General features: G+C 29.6%; 1 long non-coding RNA gene across 2 annotated transcripts; it reads right to left on the bottom strand.

Moving 5' to 3' along the window:
* Positions 1-6,934: 6,934 nt before the first annotated feature.
* On the bottom strand, positions 6,935-8,591 carry LOC109791393 (uncharacterized). 2 transcript variants are annotated; one of them, XR_002239018.3, is made up of 4 exons: positions 8,372-8,591; positions 8,088-8,233; positions 7,874-7,923; positions 6,935-7,294 (listed from the first exon to the last, which is right to left on the bottom strand). It is a non-coding gene; the product is annotated as an uncharacterized LOC109791393 (long non-coding RNA). The 2 variants fall into 2 exon arrangements; XR_014431420.1 differs by having other exon boundaries at positions 6,935-7,923; positions 8,372-8,587.
* Positions 8,592-9,042: the final 451 nt, after the last annotated feature.

The raw sequence follows: 9,042 nt of genomic DNA on the forward strand, positions 1-9,042 counted from the left end.
AGCCAACCTTTCAAGGTTTGAAGTAGTGATATATATATGGTCTCGTGGAAATTTTCCTGTTGCAAGTGTTTGTTGAAGTAGATGTAGTTGTTCATGACTAGTTTGATCTTTCATTTAATGCTCAGGATCTTGCATTAAATGTTGCTTCTCGTTCATAGACATTGCGTGTAATTTTCTCTATTTGATAGCTGCTGTGTCTGACCTTAGCTAAGACCTAGGAACCTTTTTGTCCTTTTCTGGTCATGCAGCAATATAGTCGTTGTCCTTATCTGTAAAAGTAATGCACTTTTTCTGACACATGCATGCTTTCTATTTTGACTCATTTCTCTTCTCCTTCTTTCTTTCCTTTAACCTTGAGAGCTTCTTGTGTAATTGTGGATGATGTCTGAGTTTTCCTCTAAGATCTGATTCTATTCTTCATGATAATTTTCATCTTCGTCTTATCATTTCATGTGCTCTTCAACTTGTGGATCTTTGTTTGATTTTCACTGATTAGATTAGTCAATGTGTAATTTAGAGCTTTGAGCTTCGTCTGAGTATTAATGCATTGACTTCTCCTTTATTCTAGTCAACTCTGTAGATAGACTTTGTTTCCGTTTGAGTTCTTCTTTGGTTTGTGTTGTCCTTTATGTGTTGTTAACTCCATTCTTGACCTCCCTTAGTCTGACTTCGTATAGCGCTTGAGTTTGTCTCTTGACACACCTTCGTTTGATATTCAATCCATAGTTATCTAGTGCACTCATTATTCTTTGTCTGTTATGTTGACTTGAGTTGTTTGATTTTGATGACATTCCTTGCCTTAACTATTCTTTCAACAGAGTTGATCATTTGGCTTCATTTGATGTTCCAATGTCTCTTTTTGGTAGTAGTCCTCATCTGGTGTTTGTTGAATGTTCTACCGTCCATGAGGATACCTAGTTTTGATGCTTGACTAACCATCATATGATTCTCTTGTTTAGTTTGCACAGGCTTCGTGGATTCTTACATTTAATGCATCTGATCTTACATTAAATGTTTGCTTGTAGAATCTGCATTTCACGGAGTCTTTTTGTATCGTTTGTTTGCTTTTATATCTGGCGTTAATCATGACCTAGATATCTCTATACTTTCCTAGTATTGTAGCTACAGAGGCATTATCCTTTGTTGACTGGTAGGTGTACTTGCTCTGACACATGCAATTTTGATTTGTGGATAGGCGCTCATCCATTTTTCTTTTCTTTCTTCTCCTATTTTGATGTCTTCATGTGTTCTTCTAAGAGTACGGATGCTAGGTGGTTTGTCTCGTTGTGTCTTCAGACGTAATCCAACCTTCTTCGTTTTTGTCTATGCATTTGAGTCTCCATCTGGTCAGCTTGTAATCGTCCATGATCTTGTATTATCTGAGGCTTCATTATTCTTGTGCTAGGCTTGATTTCGTTGGTTCTCCGCATCTGTCGTCTTGTTAGTTTTTTCCCTTCATCTTGGTTGCTCATGTCCTGTTCTTTATTTCTTTTGTGAGTGTCTTCGTCTGATGTATTCCCTTCATTGATCAGCCTTTATCCAGTGCTTAGCTCATATCTCTTGGTTTTGGTGTAGACGATAATACATGTATATTCTTTATTCTTTAGTTTTCCTGTACTCATGTCTTTATCTGAAACACTAACACAGTTGTTAGAAATAACAATACGCATTATATTTGTCTCATTCAAAATCTTGCTAGGAGTTGCTTTCATTTTCGTCTGACTTAACAGTATTTGTTATGATTGTGTGCATGTTGCCTAACTTTTATTTCTACATCTGAATCAGAGTGAGATGTTCCTCACCCCCTTGTTGCTCTATATGTATTTTTATTGTGTTGCAAATGATCATCAGCATGAGGATATTGGTGATGAGGTTTAAGTCTCATTGTGGGGTGTGCTCCAATAGGACATGTGACATCGGGACTTAGTTAGGATTAGCATTGGAGTTTCATTACTGTTATTGTGTTTTGGAAATATTAATATTTTATTTTGTCAACATTTCTATATTGGACTACAATTTGTGAAATATGAATGTGAATTCTCTATCTATGTGTTTTGGAACCTTGTTTTGATTAAGAAAGTTTTATTTACTAAGGAATTTACTTTATATTTATTGTGTATTATGTATGTGGGGTAAAGGGTGTCACATTTAGTGGTATTAGAGCCAGGTTGATTCAAACCGGATGTGTGTTATGTGCTTATTATGATTCTATTGTGTACTCTGAAAATGTTTTGCTTGTTATGTACTTTGATGATGGTTTGCTTTGTAATGATGATGATGATGATGTTTTCTTTGTTATGTTGTTGTTGTTGTGCTTAATTGGGTGTTTTTCTTCTCGAAATATGGTTGGTAGACATGATATAACTGAACTGATGCTATTTATGATTATTTTTCTTCATTCTCATGATTGCTTAATTATTTTGATACTTCTTGCTTATGTAAAAAGTAGTGTTTGGGTGATATCGCTCGTGTTGTGAGCATATTACCAAGTAGTAGTGGATGAAGCATTGTGCTAATCAACTAGAAACTATTGGAACCTTGGATTTGGTTGAGACATTGATTTGTCGAAGGTATTAAGTGTCTATGGTTGATGGAGTTTCTGTCGGGTAAAGGATTGGGGCCAATCCTGCTATCAAACATATCAATTATTGAAATTGAACACATATCCACATTCAAAATCACACAAGGAATGCAACAGAAAAATCAGAAAATAAAATAAAACATTTATTAAATGTCTGATCTTATAGACATACATTAGGCAAAGGATTGAGAGCCAATTCTGTTATCACACACATTTAGAGTTTAAGGTTTATCGAATCAAGATATCAAAAATTGATAAGAATCTTAGATTGAGTCAACATTTAAAAGTCATATTTCGATAAACCTCATTTAAATAAAATAAATAAATAAAATTTCGTATTCCATAATCGCATGCGCAAGGAGAACAAATCAGTAGATTTGCACTATAACAGATCTACGAAGTCCATTCTCATGTGCATGAGTGCATCACCTCTTGCTTGTCTTTTTTGAAAGTGTAAGAAATACTTTAATATATAAACACTCAAAATTTACTAGGTTCAAACAATGTAAATATTCTTTAAAATACACTTTCTATATTTATACACATGGTAATTTACTTAGTAATCTTTAGATAGTCCTCCATCCAACCAATGCATAAGAAATCGGGTCGACCCTAGGCCTTGATTGCAGGGGCAATTGCCCAAGGTCCATAACCAATAGGTTTTTTTGTGTGTTGAAAATGTACAATTGTGCTATAATTTTTTATATTATTTTTAAAAATAAATTAAATTTATCATTTTTTATATATTTATATTTAAAATATAAAGTGATACAATTATAATGTCTTGTTAACTTTATTGTAATTTTTTTTATGTATTACATTTATAAAATTGTAAATTATATTTTCAATCCCTTTAAATTTTTTCAAGTTTGATTCTAGTTTCTCAATTTATTTTTGTCCTTTTAATTTAGAGATGCATTACTTTTGATCTTTAAACTTATTTGTAAAATATTTTATAATAAATTATTGTATAAAAGTAAATTGACTAAAAATATATTAGTATATCTATTTTATATTTGTTAACATTGTTATTTCTTTGGATGATCCACATCTTAGGGTCAGGCCCCGATGAGCACATTGAACTATCCATGCGGCTAAAAGACCTCATAGTCCAGGCACAACGATGCAATTATCAAGGGCGCGCTCTACCACTGAGCTAATAGCCCGTTGTGTGGGCCTCTTGCCGGGGCTCGTTATGCCAAAAGCAAGAGAAACCCATCCTTCTCTTTAATAAAACATGTTGTATTCGATCAAAAGTTTAATACATTGTTTAGTTTATGATGTTTTTGAAAATTTTTATTAGGTCTCAAAACTAAAAAAAATTATAATCGAGTCATTCACTTTTTTTTTCTTCGTAATTTAATCCTTAGGACTAGAGATATGTTTACATTTTGTGAAATATGACATTTTTTTTTATCTTTATATTTGTCAAGTCTTCTTGAATTATTATCATATATAATCATGCATGTTTAATGAATTTTAATCTACCTATAAGATTTTCATAGTCTCGTTAATCGTAACAATTCTAGATTAGTAGAAATTTTAACCAATGAAGTTTGAAACTTAATACAAATAAATGATGATATTCAATAATAATCTAATATAATTAATTGAGTATAAGGAAATAAAAAATATTATGTCAAATTAAATATCATGAATTATAAACCAATCTCTAATAGTAAGGACTAATATAAAAATATGAAACACCAAATTATATTTTGTTTTTAATTTAAGACCTAATTCAAAATTCTCAAAAACATTCATAAACCAAATAATATTTTAAGTCTCAATTAAATTATGTATCCATTTTTATATTATAAATATGCACATTTCAAATATTATTATTTAGGTTAAATTATAATTTTAGTCATTTATCTTATTTATTGGATTCATTTTAGTTCTTTGTCTATTAAAATATTTTTTTTTATCGTTTATCTTTTATATTTGGATTAATTTGGTCCTTTTTAAAACAACAATAATTTTTAATTTTGTAACTCAATTTTGAATCAATTTTTGATTGATTTGAGACATGCAACTTGTAACAATAATTTCAACTATATAAAAGTTATAAAATTTAATTGACATTTGAATTCATAAGAGATATAATATAATAAAAATCGTGTAAAAAATTTTCTAATGAGAAACTAGAAAATAGTATGAAATTATAGTTTTTGAAATTTCAGTTGCCTTTTAGACTTGTTATGTAATTTTAATCCAAATTTAAGAGATAAAAGACCATAATAAACATTTTAAAAGATAAAAGACTAAAATAAATCTAATAAATAAGTTAAAATATCAAAAATATAATTTGGTCTATTAATTATATATAAGAGCTCAAATTTATTGTTTCACCTAATATTTATAAAATGTCAGGACGAGTCCTGATAAGAAAATTTAAGCAGTGCATATTAATTATTTATTTGTTATCCTTATGAACATTTGTCTTATAAAAGATGATCAGAACAAGATGAAAAAGGTGAGTTATGTCCACTAATAATGAGATAAGGATTAAGAAATGGAGTCATGATATATAAATCTCTATATATTATTTCACCTAAAATTTATAAATTGTCAGCACCAGTCTTAATAAGAAAATCTAAGTAGTGCATATTAATTATTTGTTGGTTATCCTTATGAACATTTGTATTATAAAAGATTAAGAAATAGTTTTGATATATAAGTCTCTCAATCTATCATATATCCCATCAACACATTATTTTTTTTTCTATATTTTTCTTTTCTCCGCACATCAATGATACTTTTTTTCTCAATAAAGCCTTTTAATATTAACCGAATGCGATAGCTGGCCATCGAGCCCAATTGACCTAAACGAAATGGACACTCTGGCAGGCCAAGCGCGTTAGGAAAGGCCCAAGTTGGATGAAGGATTTTAACTAGGCTTAGTTATTTTCTTTTCAAATAATTTTGTTGTGTTTTTATCTTCCGTATAATGTTCCCGTTATGTTACTACATGATTGAGATTTGATATATATATATATATATATATATATATATATATATATATATATATATATATATATATATATATATATATATATATATATATATATATATATATATGAGGAGGGTTCAAACGACACCGGTGTAACTTTTACTAAGTGTTACACTGTTCAATAACTTTATATTAAATGTAAATTTTGAAAATCCAACCGTTAGATTGAAAGTTCATATCTCATAGATCATATATGTCAAATTTTGTTAAAATTGAACAACAACTTGAAGGTAATCAAAGTGTTCATATTTTAGTATATTTTGAAATGTATAACTTGAAGGTAATCAAAGTGTTCATATTTTAGTATATTTTGAAATGTATATATTACGTCAATTTTCTTTTATGAGAATGAAGTATCAAATCACCTTAGATTAATATAAAATTTGACATATATGATCTATGAGATATGAACTTTCAATCTAACGGTTGGATTTTCAAAATTTACATTTAATATAAAGTTATTGAACAGTGTAACACTTAGTAAAAGTTACACCGGTGTCGTTTGAACCCTCCTCTATATCAAATTTTATATTAATCTAAGGTGATTTGATACTTCATTCTCATAAAAGAAAATTGACGTAATATATACATTTCAAAATATGCTAAAATATGAACACTTTGATTACCTTCAAGTTGTTGTTCAATTTTAACAAAATTTGACATATATGATCTATGAGATATGAACTTTCAATCTAACGGTTAAATTTTCAAAATTCACATTTAATATAAAGTTATTGAGCGGTGTAACACTTAGTAAAAGTTACACCGGTGTCGTTTGAACACTCCTCTATATATATATATTTCGAGACAAACATAATTAATTAATTAACTTTTCTAAACATAGGGAGAAAGAAAGTGTTTGGACACATTTTATTTCTCACATATTTTCTTTTACTTTATTTAAATATTTATAAAATTACATGAGAAATTTGTTTAAATTTTTTAAAAATGATTCCACTTATATTAAATTTAAATAAATTCTTATATATTAAATTAAATTATTATCTTACGTAATAGTATTTTTAGAATTCGATGAAAGAGTTTATAGGAAGTTTTTTAGTTTTTTTTTTTAAATTCAATTTTTATTTATCATAATTATTTATGAACTAAATATTAATATTTTAATATAAATTATCAATAAATAAAAAATTTTATGTAACAATATAAAATATAATTTATAGGTTTAAATTTTTTTATTTATACAAATTTTAAATATAATTTATATATTCAAACATAATATTTATATATATATATATATATATTATAAATTTTAATTATAGATAACAAACATGTCTTAGAATTGGACAAGTTAAAACACTAATTAATATATAAACACAAAATTTTAGGTTGAGCAAATTCTCTTTCTATTATATCTACTATGCACCCAGTGACAAACACAGGTGCACAACTGGAAGACACAGAACCGCAAAAACTAAAAGCATTACACAAACCAATTTGTAAAGCCTAGTACATATTCACATATGTACACCAACAGACAAAAAAAACACAAGCTAGTAAAGCAAAACTTACAATGGCCTTATAAAGGGCAATTTGAGGAACAGTATACTTCGTGCCTAACTTGGAATGTTCATCTGAAACAGTATTCACCACCCCATAATAAACTTGACCATCATATTGATCTATGCAGGCACGCAACTCAAAATTAGCACAACTAAGCACAGACAGTTGCGGATCAGTGCCTAGCAAAGACAAGCACAGTCAAGTCAAGGTCACAATAAAAACCCATCAAGGACAAATGAACCACAAACACCCATTTCTATTTCTATTTTCCAAAAATAAAGTATTTATTTGCAAGCAATTAATATTCAAATTCAATTCAAATCATGTCACCTTTCACCTTCAATGTTCATCCTTCCTCAATGTTGACCCAATAATCAATTAGAACCCAAGGGAGTGTTTGGTAGTAGGAAACATTTTTCATGGGAATGATTATAAATGTTAAGGAATCAAAATTTTTTACTGCATTAACTAAACGAACTAAGGTAACACAATATTTTTAACACAATAAAATATTAATTTTAACTCAGGAACGTTAGATTCTTACCTCTCCATGGGAACAATTTGGTGAGAAATTGTATGAAAAACATTCATTCCCAGAAAACCATGTTCCCTAACAATATTATTTTTTAGAAGATAAACCAAACTTAAAAAACTACCATTCTCAACTCCAGATTAAAAGTAAAAACATTCCTCCTAATGCCCCCTAACTTCAAACTAAGTTAAAAAAAAATACAACTTTTCAACAAGAAAAAGGAAACCTTATTGGTAATTGGCAACACCCGCTGAACTCATGGAGAATAACACATTTCTGGAAAGAAACAAAAAACTTGTGATGAGTCCCAAATCAAGGATTAAGTTAGCAAGAATGCCTTGGAGCCCCTCCAGGAGCCAAATGCCCTAACTACAGTCGTTAAAACACAATAAAAGAAAATAAAAATAAAAAGGAATAACATGTTCAGAGAAAACAAAAACCTAGGTTTCTTTTGGTGAATTCTTCAAACATGGAGTGCAAGTCCTTCTCCATGAGCAGGCCTCGTGACAACAAAGCTTGAATCACGACATGGTGTCTCTAGCTTAACGCGCTCGACATGATTCTTTCACAAACCCTAATGAAGATTCTGACACGGGGGAATTGCGTTGAGAAGGGAGAACAATGGTTAGGGTTTGTGAAGAGTGAAAAATGGACAACAAAATAAGCAATTTGGGAATTAGTGAAGAAGTGGAGGGTTTAGCTCTAAATTAGGGATTGGGTTTACCTCAGTAACTCACGTCATAGAGAAAAGGGAAGAAGGAAACTGTCGCGTGGGGAAGTTCATGCATTTGGTTGCGCAGAGAGAGAGGAAAAAATTAAATTACAGTAATAATAGTGGTGAGATTTCAAGAGATTGTAAATACAACTCTTAGTTTTTCTTTTAGATCTTTATACATGAGAATCCCATTTTTTTCCCACTTAGAATGTCTTCCTCGCCCTTTATATACAACTATCAAATTTGGCCTAACTTATGTCATTTTTGTTGTGTTATGTTATAGTTCATGCATTTGTTTTTTTCTTAGAGGTATCGGTTTGTAAATTTAGATAGGAAGTATTTATTGTCTTTTAGCTTTGCCTTTAGAGTTTTAATAGTAAGGAACATCTTGTAGCATGTGTGATAAGGAGTAACATGGTCACGTATGAACTCTGACTTACTCATATTGGAACTTCCTCTTAAGAGAGTATGGGTGTGTTGCTTACCCATTATGTGAGAATCTTATTTTCATGTATTTTTAGGCTCTCTTATATATGCATTCTAAAGTTAAGAACTAATGGTACCACATGCATATAGAATTAAAAGTATAAGAGCTCATGTGTCAAGTGTCTTGAGTTGTGTGTTAAAGTGTGTTCGTGATGCGTTTATTGTTGATAAAGATCAAGCTCAAATCTAAGAGT

Source organism: Cajanus cajan, chromosome 2, assembly GCF_000230855.2.
Source record: "Cajanus cajan strain Asha chromosome 2, NIPB_CcT2T_4, whole genome shotgun sequence".
Taxonomy (NCBI): Eukaryota; Viridiplantae; Streptophyta; class Magnoliopsida; order Fabales; family Fabaceae; genus Cajanus; species Cajanus cajan.